Consider the following 15,743-nt stretch of genomic DNA (forward strand, 5'->3'; position numbering starts at 1 on the left):
TACACAGTCAAGACCAAACAACTTCTAGCTTTTCTCTTCATGATAAAGAAAGATTGCTCTTGATTTGAAAAAGTTATTCTTCACGTTAAGTTACGTAATTTTCATATAAATTACACATATTTTTTCAGCAAAAGAAGATATTATTTTTAATTATATTTTAATCCTTTTAAAGTAATTAATCAAATTTATATATTTTAATTTGAAATTGATTTAACTTATATTATATTAGATCAAATTAAGAGAACATTTTAGATTAATCATATTTTTAGATTCTTATCAGTCTTATAAATTTCAATTTCATTTTAAACAACACGCTATTAATTAATAAAAATAAATACGTATTCATTTAAGCAATTTAGTTCCATATTCTCCATCCTAATTTTATAATATGCATCCTTCCATTATTGATAATAAAGACGCACATTATTTATGAATGTTATCCTGCAGGACTACATGAATAACAAATTATAGTTTCATATACATGTCTAAGTATAAAAATTTGTTTGAAAGATTTATTTTATTTTATTTATCTAATAAATAGTAATTTAGATCTTTCAATTCTGAAATATCATTTTTTTTAACTTAATTTTGCTTTTAGAATTTTTATTGTGATCAACCTCTTAAAGTTTTTCTTAGTGTGCTTACCTTCATCCAATAAATGCGACATATAGCTTTGGATCTTAGAAATGGTTTACAAACTTAGTTATAATAACCATTACGGAAATAAAAGTTTAATCGTTCTACTATCTTTTATTACATATAATATAATATAAATTGTAATAAATATGTCTAAGCACGACTTCAAATGTTTTAATATTCAATAACCATCACTACGATTTAAAACATCATATTTAAGAAGTTATATTCAAGTTGTATAATTTGGCGTAATGTTTGAAATGTTTGGTCTAAAAATGAGATTATGAAAAAGACATATCATGAAATATAAGTCTTAGGTTTGAAAGAAAACAAGTTTTGGTGAAAGCTACAACCATTTGAAAGACGATATCAAGTCAGAAAAACACATATGTTAATGATGATTTTATTCATAACATGGTACAAGGAAGAGATAATCATAAAGAGAAAGATGGAATATAATTAACTAATATGAACACAAGATCAATTACCACACACAAAATGTGAAACACTACTGAAAACCACAGAAGCTAATTTGAAAATAATCGAAGGGTAATTTTATGTAGAACATATGAATTCCATGTATTTTTTTTTAATACGTACATCAAATTGTAAAACTTTAGTTACTTTTGAACACCTACAACTTTCAACATCATGCTCTATGATTTTATTGGAAAATTGTGTTCTTTTTTTACTTATGACTCTTATTTTTGTTCTACTTTTTATAACGTCTTTTTTTTTCTATATTTTCTTCTCCTTTATAACTTTTTTTTTGTAATAGTTGTAACAACTATTACTCATCCTAAATTAACAACCCGACTTTTGTCACTTTCTCATATAACTCATTTTCAAATTTTTTTAATAAATTTTTTATCAGCTTTTAAATTTTATTTTTTTAATTGGCAAATATTAGTTGTTAGTATTATATGTTAGTGGGGAGAGTTGAAATCCCACCATCTTTCATCCTTCTTTCCAATACCACAAATCCAAAACCTCTTCTAGCCTCTCCAACCTTACCACCAAATCAATCTTATATTAATCTTTCATACCATACAAAATAATGAGAATTGTTATTTCATATTAAATATAAATGAATTATAAAACTAACAACACACTTTGAGATTGAGAATCCAAGCTATGTCAACAAAAAAGAAATGTAACTTAAATTTTTCTAATGGAACATTGATAAAAATATTTTAAGTAACTACATTGGTTGAGAAATAAACTACCTTACACATTGGAGTTTAAAATATAACCATGTTTGCATTAGTGAAAAAGTATAATTTATAATCAATATTGCAAAAGAGGTTTTTTGTAGTGACATTTTTTACCAATAGAAATCCACCGGATATAAAAAGTAGTGTGATGCCAGTATCATAAATATGAGAAGTTTTTCTATACCGGTTGAATCCATAACTGATATTAAAAGAGACATTGTGATAAAGTGTAATAAATTACAAAACTTTTTTATACCAGTTGCACCCATAACCGGTATAGAAAGTGGGGCAGTGACATGATTATACTAAATTACAAATATTTTCTATATTTGTTGTCCTAAAAATCGGTATAGAAAGTAGTTTTCTCTATATCAGTTGGACCTAGAGCTGATAAAAAAAAGTGACGCAGTGACATAACTATAATAATTTACAAAGATTTTATATACTGATTGTACTTAAAATCGGTATATAAAGTGTTTTTTTCTATATTGGTTAGACCTAAAACCGTATAAAAAGTGGCGCAATGGCGAAAATGTAATATTGGAGAACACTTTTTATATTGCTTAATCACTATAATCAGTATAAAATGTTTAATATTCATCTCCTTCTTCCTTTTGTTCTTCGCTTTCACAAAATCTCTGTGTTTTCTTTTTGTAATGGGGGGCTTTTTGTCGCATCATCTTGACTTTTGTTTGTTTTTCCATTTTGGTGTGGTGATGTTTTGAAGAAATAAGTAAAATGTTGTTTTTCGTGTGAATGGGTAACGCTTTCGTGTGTAAAATGTTGTTTCTGGGATTTAGGTTTCCTTTTTTTTTTGCATAATGTTCTGGTTGCTCAAGAGATTTAGAACTTTTTGGGTTTTTGAGTTTTTGAGTTTTTGATTTGCAGGTGTAGTGACACTCGCAAATTGTAGAAAAATGTTTCTCGATCTCGCTTCTGGACTTGCGGTGGTGGCCTAAGGGAGATGGTGGTGGTTGTTGGTTCATCACAGTAGCGCGAAGATGGAAGTTTGCGAATCGCAATTGGGTTCAATGGTGAACATAAGTGGATGCTCACGGTGGTTCATTATGACTTCGAACCTAGTGGATTTTGTAAGGATTCATAATGGTCTAACGATGGGAATGGTGGCTCGCAGTTGCTGCATTGGTGGATGACGGTGGTCCAATTTGAGTGCTAGGGTTCCTGGCCCACCCTTTGAAAGCAAATTCAATTTTCCCACTTTCACATAAACCACTTTTCACGTCATATTGGTTTAATTTGTTACGTTCATGAAAATCTGACACCTCCCTCAGTACTTACTGATGTGAAAATTATGTCATTAACTATTTAAATGTTTTCAACGAAATAAATTAAATTGAACAAATTTTACAAAAAAAAGATGACCACTTTGAACACAAAAAAAACTCAATGATCACTTAGAACAAAAATAACCAAGATAGGAACAAAAGTAAGTATTAAACCTATAATATTTATTGAGTTTATATTGATTTAATAACTTATGTTAAAACTATAAGTTTATTGTGTTGGTAGCATCTACATTAATTTAAAAGTTGATATAAATACGATGTAAAATGTTTTCTATAATAATATTAGGATTTTAGCTAAAGTTTTGGTTTACGTAGCTAAAAATAATTTGAAAGACATTAATTTCAAAATTACTTGAGAACTTGGTTGAAAAAAAATAATAATAATGGGCCGTGAAGTCAATTCAAATATAACAACCAGAGTAAATAGCAAAGTTGGATTGAATGAAGGAATTGAAACTCAAGTCAATAAAAAAAATCCAAATATGATATTAAAGTAATAAATACGAGTAATATTGAAGTTGACAAAATTAGATTTGATATAGTAAATTGAAGATTAAGATTAAACATGCCATGACTTAGAGACAATCATTACGATTTTGGCTTGAAAGATATATTTTATAAACTACAAGGTAACTGAAAAATTAAAATTTGTGTATAATATAATTCATTATATGTAAGAATGATCACGATATATAAAATTTGAACATAATTTCTTATGTACTTTGAGTAAATTACTTCTTTTTATATCTGCTCCCGTAAATCTATATTAAATCTCAGCAATCATTATAACAGAATAAATACTACATTTAATCAAAAGGAAGTATTATACTAATGGTTGTACAAAATTTATATTTATATTTCTATAAATTAAGCACATCATAAATTATAAGTCGTTATCAATCAAACATTCTAGAAAATTCGTGGTAATAAATATATGTTTCGGCATTTTGAATCTGGTGTGGCCAATGAACACTACCATTGAAAAACATGCGCTTATATTATCTGTCGTTGCTCAAATACTCTAACAAAAATAAAATGTTTTTCATTTTTAATATAATTGCACAATTAACAAACTTAAATGACAATAATAAACGATTTTAAAATTCACACACACACACATATATATATAGCAGTTCATTCATAATTTTAGATAGATACTGTGATGAAAAAGACGGCATAATAATGATAATAATAATAATTGAAAACATTGATTTAATTAAATGTGTGTGCAGGATGTTTGGTCTCCATTAAACGGCGTCAAGTGGTCCTCCGTAACGCGTCTGCGGTCGCAACACGCCGTTTCACAACACTGTGGCATGGTAGTACAAAGACGGCCAAAACAGGTCCAACCGTTTACTCAGAAATTACATCAATCTCACCTCGGTCCAACATCAAATGGGTCCAAATAGAATTTGATTAGACCGATCTTACATCAAGTTAGTTAATACCTCCAAAACAAAATCAAAGAACTTTTAAATTATAAAATATCTATCTTTAAATTAAGTTACCTAAATGAAATTATTTTCAATTTTCAATTTCAATTCTTCAACTTATTTCACAAATTACTAATATCCATCCATTGGGTTAGACTTATTTTACCAACTATAGACAAGAGTAATAGTCAATTAAAACTCTATTTAGAATTAGTGCACGTATTTTATTGTCCATTTTATCTTTTAATAAGTAATGTGTTTTTAAACGTAATCGTACATTATATGCCTTCTGTTTATGTAATGGTAAAAAATATTTTTATGAACATTTATTGGATGGCCAATGTTATCGTATACAGAAATTATCGTGTACATTTTATGCTTTTATTAAGTAGAAAACATAAATCTTATTTTTAAAAATACATAAAATTAAAATCAGTATAAATATTAAATTTTAACTTAATAAAACAAAAATAGAATAGCTTGATTGAAACGTGAATACACATGTGCGATAGTTTGTGTTTCCTGTGTATCATGGTTTTGTTTGACCGCGTTTCTCCTTCAGGGCTTCTGGGGAAAAAATAGGAAGAAAACCTAAAATTAGTTTTTCCTAATTTGGAAGCTATTTTGAAAAGCTCTCTTATATTTTTTTTTTAAACTCTAATTTTTAACTTGTATATAATTTATTCACAACTCATTTCTTATATTGTATATAAAGATAAATTATATAATGTTGTTTATGATGCTTTGTGGTTCAAGATAGTCTATATAAATGAGATAAATATTTATCTAAGTCTATTAGTTAAAATTTTGAAGTTGTTATTGGTTAATGGAGTCCAAACATTTGATGACGAAACATTTGTAATGGATACAATATCATTTCCAATTTTCTGTCTTCCTAACATTTATAGCTCACACAAATATCCTTATTCAATTTTATAATTAAAAATAAATGTTGTCACTACTTTAATTAAATCTCAATGAAAATCTTTGTTTTACATTCATAAATTCTAATGAAAACAAAACATAAGATTGAATGAATTTCATTGCTTTTGACTATTCTTCTTAATGTTGTGCTTCTTTCTTAAAACTTGTTATTTTGTATCATTAATGAATTTTATGTTTCCCATAATTTGTTAGAGTAAAGTGATAACGGTCATAAAACATGTTCTAATGTAAAGAAAATATTGTGTCTCATTAATTGAAACATGAAAGAAAAATAATATATTTTTAACATTAGAGATTTTTACAATCTAATTATTTTTGTCGGAGTTTGAAATTTTTTTTTAATAAACATCAAAAGAATAACAACATACTAATTTCATTGAGTTTTCAAATTTATGAATAAGTTAATAGAATACTCTCTATCTTTGTGAAGATAAGGAAAAAGTCATTTGTCACAAAATCAAGGAAAAAAAAAATCAATGTTTTTTTTTATCTTGTATATTGGCTGGATTTAGAGGTTAGATATTGCATAAATGTAATGTATGTAAAAAAGAATGTGTGTTACCTTGATTGACACACTTCTTAAATTTCGAAAAAAGACAAAGGATAGAGTAAATACTCGTATGGATTTAGTTAAAATGAAGATACGAGAAAATTTGACATCGAGAGAGATTGGTAAGTATATTTATTTCCCCCTAACATGTTATCTTGTGTCCAAACAAGAGAAAATAAGTTTTTGCAAATATATAAAAGATGTTAAGTTATCATAAGAATACTCTTCAAATATTCCGAGCTCAGTGTCGATGTATAACTTCAATTAACTAGTATTTCATTTTATAGTGCATTTAATGAATATAACATGATCAGAAGTGTAAGATCAAAAAATTGTCTGGTTAGTGCTAAAGGTTGGCTATTTTGTCCCACTATAATTAATTCCTTATTTTTATTCTTCAATTATTTATAATTGTGTTGGTATAAAATAAATCGACTTGTATGAACGTGGTTATTGTATTATACAATTAATGACAACCATTATTTGTGCTTGTATTTAAGTTAGCATGAGATAATGATATGCTTAATTCAAAGTACTTTGAAATTTTGTCTGTTTTATATACTAATGGAAGTTATTTTATTTTGTTTAGTACTTTGACGGTCCTGAACCATTGCATCAGATTCAATTAATCATATAAAGAATTATTGTGCAAAATATATTATGGATTTGTAAAACATTTTAGATTAGCAATGAATTACTCTTGTAATTATCTTTTTCTATGTAAATACATTTTTTACTAGTTATATATAAGTGTTCACTGTTTTGGCCATTTGAATTTATGAATGTCTTTTTGGTTTAGGTTGTTATATGTCCAAGCTTTGTTATTTATGTACATACAAAATAAAAGAAAAAATATTAAGTGCAAATCGTAGCCTATAAATCATTTCAGCTTACTGTTCCACCCAAAACTCTAGCATATTCACCTACAATAAAAAAAAATTGAATTTTTTTTAATAATAATAGGCTATGGTTATTACAAGAATTATAACTTATTTTGAACATATATCCCTATAGTAAAAGTTTAATTTTTTTAATCAGGTTAGGTAATACGAGAAACAAAACCTATTTCTATATTTGAATTTTTAAGACTATGTTTTTTAGAACAAATATATTACAAGATCCGTATTCTATTATTGCAGAATAGACTATTGTTTTGTTTTGTAATATGACCTTATATTATACATGATGATTTTTTAACTTTAACCTTACATCTAAAGTAACCATAACCATAACTGACCCTATCGTTATATTAGGAATAGTGTTAGATATTTTTTTACCATTGTTTTGAAAATTTATATGTTGTATATGAAATGTATGTATGATTTCAACTTGTTCAAAATAAAAATTGTTAATAATGCATAAACATAAATTTAAAGTGAATTCAAAATACTTATTTTGATGGATAAAAGTATATTTAATAAAAATCACATAATATAAGAAATATTTTTTTTACTGTAGAATTACATAAATAACTAAAGCATATAATAGGAAATAATTTTTTATTGAAGTACATAAATAAATAAAGCACGCAACAAAATGGTAGATCATTTTTCATGAACCTATGTATTAAATTTTATAAGTTGAACGTAGTTCACAAACATCTTTATAAATGAGGATGTTAAAGATTTGCAAGAAAATAGTAAAAAAGACAGAGAAAATACGTAAATTAAATGAGAAAGCAAAATTTAAAGAAACAGATTAAAATATTTCAATGTAAATGATAAATGCAATGGTTGAGAACATTATAGGGTTCTGTTCTGTCTATTCCCGAGCCTCTCCTTAACTTAAGATTTATGTGAATATTTATAAGTTTCTAACATTTATTACAAAATACAAATTTAATATTTATAAAACATAAATTCTAACTACTCGTAACGTTCTAAATAAATATCCAATAATCTCTATTCGATATTGGTAGTCCTAATATTTTATTTTCTATTATTGATAGTCATGATATGTGATATTCATAGAAACCTTTTTTTTTTTTTTTTGTAATATTGAGAGACATTGTTTCAATTATACAAAATAAATATATTACTAACATACAGGAGAAAATTGAAAATAATTTGATACAACTTTTATATGTATATATTATAATTATAAATCCTCCGATTCATACAATTAAACATTTAAATAAATTCTTTATTATTTATGATAGCTCAAACCAACTCTTTATTAAAATAATAATTTAAATATAGTTTTTATTTCTTTACAATATTTTGATTAAGACTTTTGATGAACATGAAAAACACCATTCTTCCAAGTTTAAAAATTAAATCGTTTATATTTGCTTGTCTTTCCCCTACTATTCACACATAATATACAATAGTAAATTAATATTTTAAGATTTTAAATTTTATTATCCTATCATCCCCAAATCTAAGTTAAACTATATTTTTTTTAAATTATAATAAATTATTTACTCCCTTTACATTAATTATGAGAAAATGTTAATGACACAATTTTTCAAAAACATGTGTTGTACTATTAAGCTAAGATTAACTGAAAAATATGAAATTCAGATATTCTGGTGTCATTTTATAGGGAGTTTTTTCCCCTCCAAATAGTTGTGTTTGTCCTGCTACATTTTTATCCAAATACACTCAATTAACTTTGTAATACTAAGTAAACTTTAATTAATACCATACCATTTTATTTTTATGAACTAATGGAATATCTTATAAAATAGGTGGACGCTCGTTTTGACGAGGGAAGCAAAACTGATTTTTTTGAAAATTTCTGTCTCACTCTCTGCATGCACCCTTCTTCCCAGATTCTGAAAAAACTCTTTTTCTCCTCCTTCTCACTACATTTCCTTCATCTTCTCTCTAAGGAAACTTACCCTTTCTCTTCTCCGATTTCCATTCAAACACTGTAGAAGCACTCCCGGCGTCAAGAGCTTCCAGTTAAACCGTTCGGTTTGTGAAGCTGAGCTGGTAAGTCCTTCTCTTCACCAACCGTTCGTTTTCCTAGACATGCAAACCCAGTTCTGGTTTCATGTGTTGATCATCATTCTTCAAATGAGGAGTTCTGAGAGTGTTTTGGTTTTACTTGGTTTAGTTGGAAAAATTGTCAAGCATTGAGGGTAGAAGAACTGGTAGTGATGAACTGTATTCTGCCTCTAGGAACGTTCGTTCACGCTTAGAGGTAAGGGAAGCTTATTTAATTTAATTTGTATGTTTACTGTGCTGTATGAACGTTCGTTGATTTGATGACTGGAAATGAAATATGGTTGTGTTATGTTCTGATGTACGAAATATATGAAATTGATATGATATAGATGTATGAACTTATGTAGTTAAATGTTGAGAAATTGAATTGAGATAAATGATTCCTAAGTGAAATTCCCTTATGAAAGTGTAGTGCGTTACTGAACGGTCTTTGACCGTTCGGTTTTCTAAGTGAAATTGGTTAGAATTGGATTCTTCATTTGGGAAGAATCCTAGTTGAGGACGAGCGTCTTCGTATTGTAATACTATGTTTTGGCGTTCGGCCAAGTATAGTTACGTCTTGGTATTCCGTGATAAGCTTAAGTATATATATCTCTGTACGTATTTGTATATTTTAGTTATTCTTAAATACTACTCCAATATTATTTTAATATATTTATCAAACCTCTTCTCTTTAAATTTAGTAGCATTAGGTCTTATACTAAGTGTTCGTCCTAAGCAAGTGTTTGGTCTTACACTAGGCACTCGTTCTAGCTTCTTAAGCTAAACTTCATAATAAGAGCGTTCATTCAAGCCCTCTAGGGTTCGCTCACTATAGCATTCAGTCTTTGATTGACATTTGGATTTCTTGATACTAAACTCAATTAAACTAAGTATTCACAAGTGTTCGGTTTCTTCATGTGAATCATTCTAAGTATTAGTTTTGAATGCCTTGAAGTATCCTTATTTATTGGTTTCATTCTGGAGTCTTCGTTCTTGTTCTGGTCTTTTTGATGTTCAGATGGAATTCTCAAGAGTCAGTTCATCTAATTGGCTCAATGTTGTAATGGACGTTCGTTCTATTCGTTTCTTGAAATATGTGATAGTGTTCGTTATCTTTTTCAATCCGATATCAACCCCTTGTTCCTAATCTATTCTGAAATTTGAGATCTCGCGATCTCGCTCTACGTGTTCGGTCTCGTTCTGAGTTCGTTTAGAACGTTCGTTATTTATAATTCGTATGAATCTTTGTGCGAGGTGGTTAAATGAGATACTTATTAATGAAAGATGAAGAAAAGGTGATATGGAAATGTTGTGGATTATGGACGAGCGTTCCGGGGAGGAACGACTCATGTATGAATATTGGAATTTGTAAAGTATGACTGTGGGCATGCTAAGCTGGCTGTTCATCCTGATGTTCTGTGAGTACTTGTTTTCACGTAGAAGAGTGTAGGTCATGTGTGGGAACGACAAAAGGTCCTAGTCCTTAGGGGTACTTTGGACAGATAGGACTAACCTCGGGTGGCAGCTGTTGAGGGCATCCCAGTTACTACATCACCCGGGTGCACGAACGCTTGTAGCTACACATATTTCATACAGTCCGGACAGTCAGTCTAGAAATAGGTTTTGTATGATACGTATGTTGAAATTTACATTGTATGTTGAATTGTTTAAAATGTATGTTTATGCATGAATTAAATTACATAAGCTTACCTTATGTTTCCTGTCTTGTCTTGTTTTGTACGTTCGTCTTGTCGTTGCAATGATCATCAAATAAATAAGTTCACCGTTATTGTTTGATTTAAACTCATTTTAACAATGATAAAAATAATATCTAAAATGATCAAATATTCACGTATTCTTCTTGTTCTATTTCTCATATTGAGATTTTGATAAACTTTATTTTATCTTTTAAAATTGTTCAATAAATATCTGACCAGGTATATTTATTGTTCAATAAATATGAGGAAGGGGAGGATGGAGATGGCGGGCCTTCAAATTTATTTTCTCTGTTTTCACTATTTTTATTTTTATTTTTTGAAAAATATTTCACAATGTCAATTTCCTATTTCTTGGCCTCTTGATCAAATTCTTGAAATCATTTTCAAGGAGTCTGCTGACAATTTGTTGAATTTCAATGAGATATCAATTATATGATTTGGATAGATGAAGGGTTTTTACAGGTGGGAATATTTTAGTTGTTATGTTTTTTTAAAAAAATTATTTTGTTTTTGCTGAATTAATTTTCTTTTTTTATTTTAAATTTTCAGTTTTGGATGAGATTATTTAATTAATTACTACCGTATGAAAGTTTGCTTCTTGGTATATTTAAAAAATAAATTTTAATATTACTTTTTATGAAAATAAATACTGGTTAACTTTTTCTATATTGTCACGATTATTTTCTTAACTTTTATAAGTAAAACTTTTTATTTAATTTTTTTCAATATCGTGACGCTTTTGTCTTGAAATTTTTGAGTTTTTTACGCTCATAACTTATAACTTATGATCAAAGTGTTAAATGATCCTTTAGTAATAAAATGTTTTAGATGAAAATTTTTTGAAGACCTTTTCCTTGATGTAATTCTCAAGAGGATGATAGGATTTTGGTAAATTTTAAGAGATTTTGGAAAACAAAAATCATAGAAGAATAAATATAATTGGCTAAAGCATATAAAGCTCGTGGATGACTTGGCACATTCAACAAAAACTCAAAAGAAAGAATTGTTAGATCTATCGAGAAGTAAGTTCACTAAGAGACACAGATACAAATGGAATATGAGTCCAATCATATAAGAGATTGACATTATTCCTCTACCCAAAACTTTGAGACAATGAGTTAACAGGTAATTCACATTCATATAATGTTATACTTTTCATTTTTATCCCATGTGGAACTTTAACTCACACTTACATTCCTAACAAAAATAGTAACAAATTGTATGAACAAATGAAAAAATGACTTTAAATGAAAATGTAAGAAAATACTATATTTTTAAGATGATCCCAAAGAATAAATGTAATGAAGATTTACCACTTATTGTTTTTTTTTTCAAAATAAGAATAGAAACGTGAAAATTGAACTCTAACACCCTAAAAAATATCCCATGAAAGTAAATATTATATATTCTTTAAAAGTTATTTACAAAAGAGGCTTGCCTTTCCTTTTAAAGATTCATGCAAAGGCATGGAATGAAAAAGTAAACTTGTATGTGTATGGAACAAAGTGAAACCTAATTGTACACATAAATTAATTAAAATAATAATTGCTTTAAATAATCTATGTTTAGTACTAAATTAACTCTCAATCTTTCTAAGCATATAGATGATTCCTTAGAATTAGAAAAAAAATGGTTGGTTATAAGTTTCTAAAAACAAGGAGAAAACATGTGAGGTATTTTCAACCATCACATATATACACTTAAATGTGACATGTGAAAGATATAATTGTCTAAATTTATCTTCAATTGTAAAATATTGCTAAAGTAATCAAGAGTATTCTATAATCTAAGAAATTTATAATTTTAAATGTTTATTTACTTCTTCTATTTCTGCAAGCCTTCCTCTTAAAATTGTTTTGTTTTGTTTTATTGCAAATGTCTTGTTTTGTTCAATTGAAAATTTCTTCATTTAAAAAAGAAACTTGTTTTGGTTTACATCTCATCAAGCAAGACCATGTTACTATGTTCCTCAAATAATGCTTTTTTTGGCATTACATTACTATTTAACTTAGTTTTCATAGAATTAAATGGCATTAATGATTTTGAATGATGTAATACTAGAATTTCTATGATATGATTAATGTGTGAAATGGAGTTCAATCAAAGGTATAAGTTAGAGACTATAGGTGAGTCATTAGTTGAATATATGTATCAAGTATAAAACTTACAATGACATGAATTTTCTTACTTGATCTAAACGATATACTTTGAAACAAAAGATAAGAAAAAAGACAATGAAGAGATTTTGCATATTCAAAACATTTATAAATATATAAATATCAATTGTATTGAATTTACTTTAACTTCTTAAGTCAAGGTTTTTAGACTTAAAGTGTTTAAAATGAGTCGGATATTAATCTTTGGTAAGAGATACTTAATATCTTAAAAATATAAAATGAATTTTTCTTATTATAAATATTAAGTTTTATGTTAAAATGTCTATTTTCATCTTCCTTAATTTTAGTGAGATATTTTTTTTTTCTAACCTATTTTTGTTGTTAGTATAGGCCATTATTAGAAGTTCTTAGAAATTGTTAGAAAATTATAAAGATCTCTTCCTAATTATTACTTTAGGTTAGAATTATTATTTCAAATCAATCAATTAAATAAAAATATTTTCTTTTGTATTAATTCTTTTAAACTGGTAGTAGAGTTTCTAATTGGGAGTCTTGTTTTCGTCTTTCTATTTTATCCACTTAAATATATTTTTGATTAGGATTGTTTGAAGTAAACTCATTTTCTTTAATTGCATGAAATGTTTTTAATTTAAAATTTTCTCAGTATAATTTTCATCTATTGAAACGGTTTATACAGAATCACCTCAATCATCATCAAAGTTATTGTTAGAATTTTCACCGAAATTAGTGTCAAACTTCCTTTATTTTTTTTTTCTGAAAAAATAATTAGTACTATAATTTATATTAGCAAGAGCTTCTAAAACACTAAAATTAAAAATTAGTTCGAGAGTCTTAAAAAGACTATTATTAATATAAAAATGAAGGAAAATTATATTATATAATTCATGATACTGACTTAAAATATTTAAAGGAAACATGTAGCGACAATGTTCAATCAAATTTAATGTAAATATTTGACTAATGTAAATTAACATGAGCATTTATTAAAATTAAAAATTAGTTCCAGAGTCTTAAAAAGACTATTATTAATATAAAAATGAAGGAAAATTATATTATATAATTCATGATACTGACTTAAAATATTTGAAGGAAACATGTAGGCACAATGTTCAATCAAATTTAATGTAAATATTTGACTAATGTAAATTAATATGAGCATTTATTATTGATAGTTTGAAATTGGCTTAAATGCTTACTCCGTTCTCATGTTAAGAGGTGAATTTGAATTTGTGTTTAGTATCCGGTTTTAAAAATGAAGACATTGGGTCTCTCTTTAAAAAACGTCACAAAGAAAGAACAAGTCCAACAAATCATAAAAAAAAAATTGAACAAAGAGATAGAAAAAGCTGGACAGCAAAAGAGAGAAGAGAAAAAGTATGACCACATCATGAACTTAACGCCGTTACTGTCAACTTAACGGACATGACCTTATTCATACAATAAAAATCCAATGTCTTCATTTTTAAAAATGGATACTAAACAAAAATTCAGCTCTTAACACGAGAACAAAATAAGCATTTAAACCTTTGAAATTTGAAATTAGACTGAGCACGTGTAAACAAATAAAACTGCGGTTTGTCATTGTAAGACATATAAGCATTGAAAGTAGAGTCACGTTTGATTAAATTCAATAAAATAAAGTATTTTTTTTTTCTCTCCAAGAAAATCACTTTCAAAACGTGAGTTTGAAACCCCTCCTCCGATTAAAACCTAGAAATATCTTCTTCAATCACTTACATCTCATAGAAAAATGTTGGATATATTAATGACTTCGTTGTTCATGTCATTATTCTTGATGCCACGTTTGGTACGGCTTATCTTCTTAGGGTTTATGATAACATTTTGCATTAATTTGGAGTTTCTTATTACTTGTTCTAGAGGGAACCAAGATACTCTTGTGTTGTGAGATTATTTATTTTAAAAAATATATAGTATACAGACCTGTTTATATATATATATATATATATTTTCACTTAATTATGAAGTGTATGTGCAAATTTAAAACTAAAAATATGAAAAATTAATATATTTTCTAAATTTCTAGATTTTGATAAACTTTATTTTATTTTTTAAAATTGTTCAATAAATATCTGACCAGGTATAAATAAAACCATCACCAAATAGAAATAAAAATAAGACAGTAATGAATAATCATACACAGGACACGTTTATTGGGCCCTGTGCCTGTCATTTTGATCTAAACCGTACATATTAGGTTAATATGAGGAAGGGGGAAGATGGAGATGGCGGGCCTTCAAATTTATTTTCCCTGTATTCACTATTTTTATTTTATTTTATTTTAAATATTTCACAATGTCAATTTCCTATTTCTTGGCCTCTTGATCAAATTCTTGAAATCATTTTCAAGGAGTCTGCTGACAATTTGTTGAATTTAAATGAGATATCAATTCTATGATTTGGATAGTTGAAGGTAGAGTTGAAGTCACAATATCCCGACTCATTTAAATTCGACTCATACGAGTTAAATACCCACCTACCTAATTTTATTTATTAAAATTTAATTTTAATTTTATAAAAAAATATTTATTATTTTGTTTTTGTTTGAAAAAATTATTTAAGTTTTTTATTTTCAAAATTAATTAAACACTCATGTTTGAGGTAAAGTTTGGGAGTGAAATTTGTTTAGATTTAAATTATAGAAAGTTTTATACTTTTTTTATTTTAAAAAAATTGTAATTAAGTGAGCGAGTGAGTCAACCTGTTTACCCACCAACCCGTGATGGGTCGGGTTGGGTTTGAATTTTTCTGACTCGTTAATAAATGAGCTGGATTGGGTTGACTCACTAAGTGATAAACCCATGGTGGACCGGACTGCGTCGAGCCGGGTGACCCGTTTTGACAGCTCTAG

Source organism: Vigna umbellata, chromosome 2 (assembly GCF_029865625.1).
Source record: "Vigna umbellata cultivar VRB3 chromosome 2, Vumbellata_1.0, whole genome shotgun sequence".
Classification (NCBI taxonomy): Eukaryota; Viridiplantae; Streptophyta; class Magnoliopsida; order Fabales; family Fabaceae; genus Vigna; species Vigna umbellata.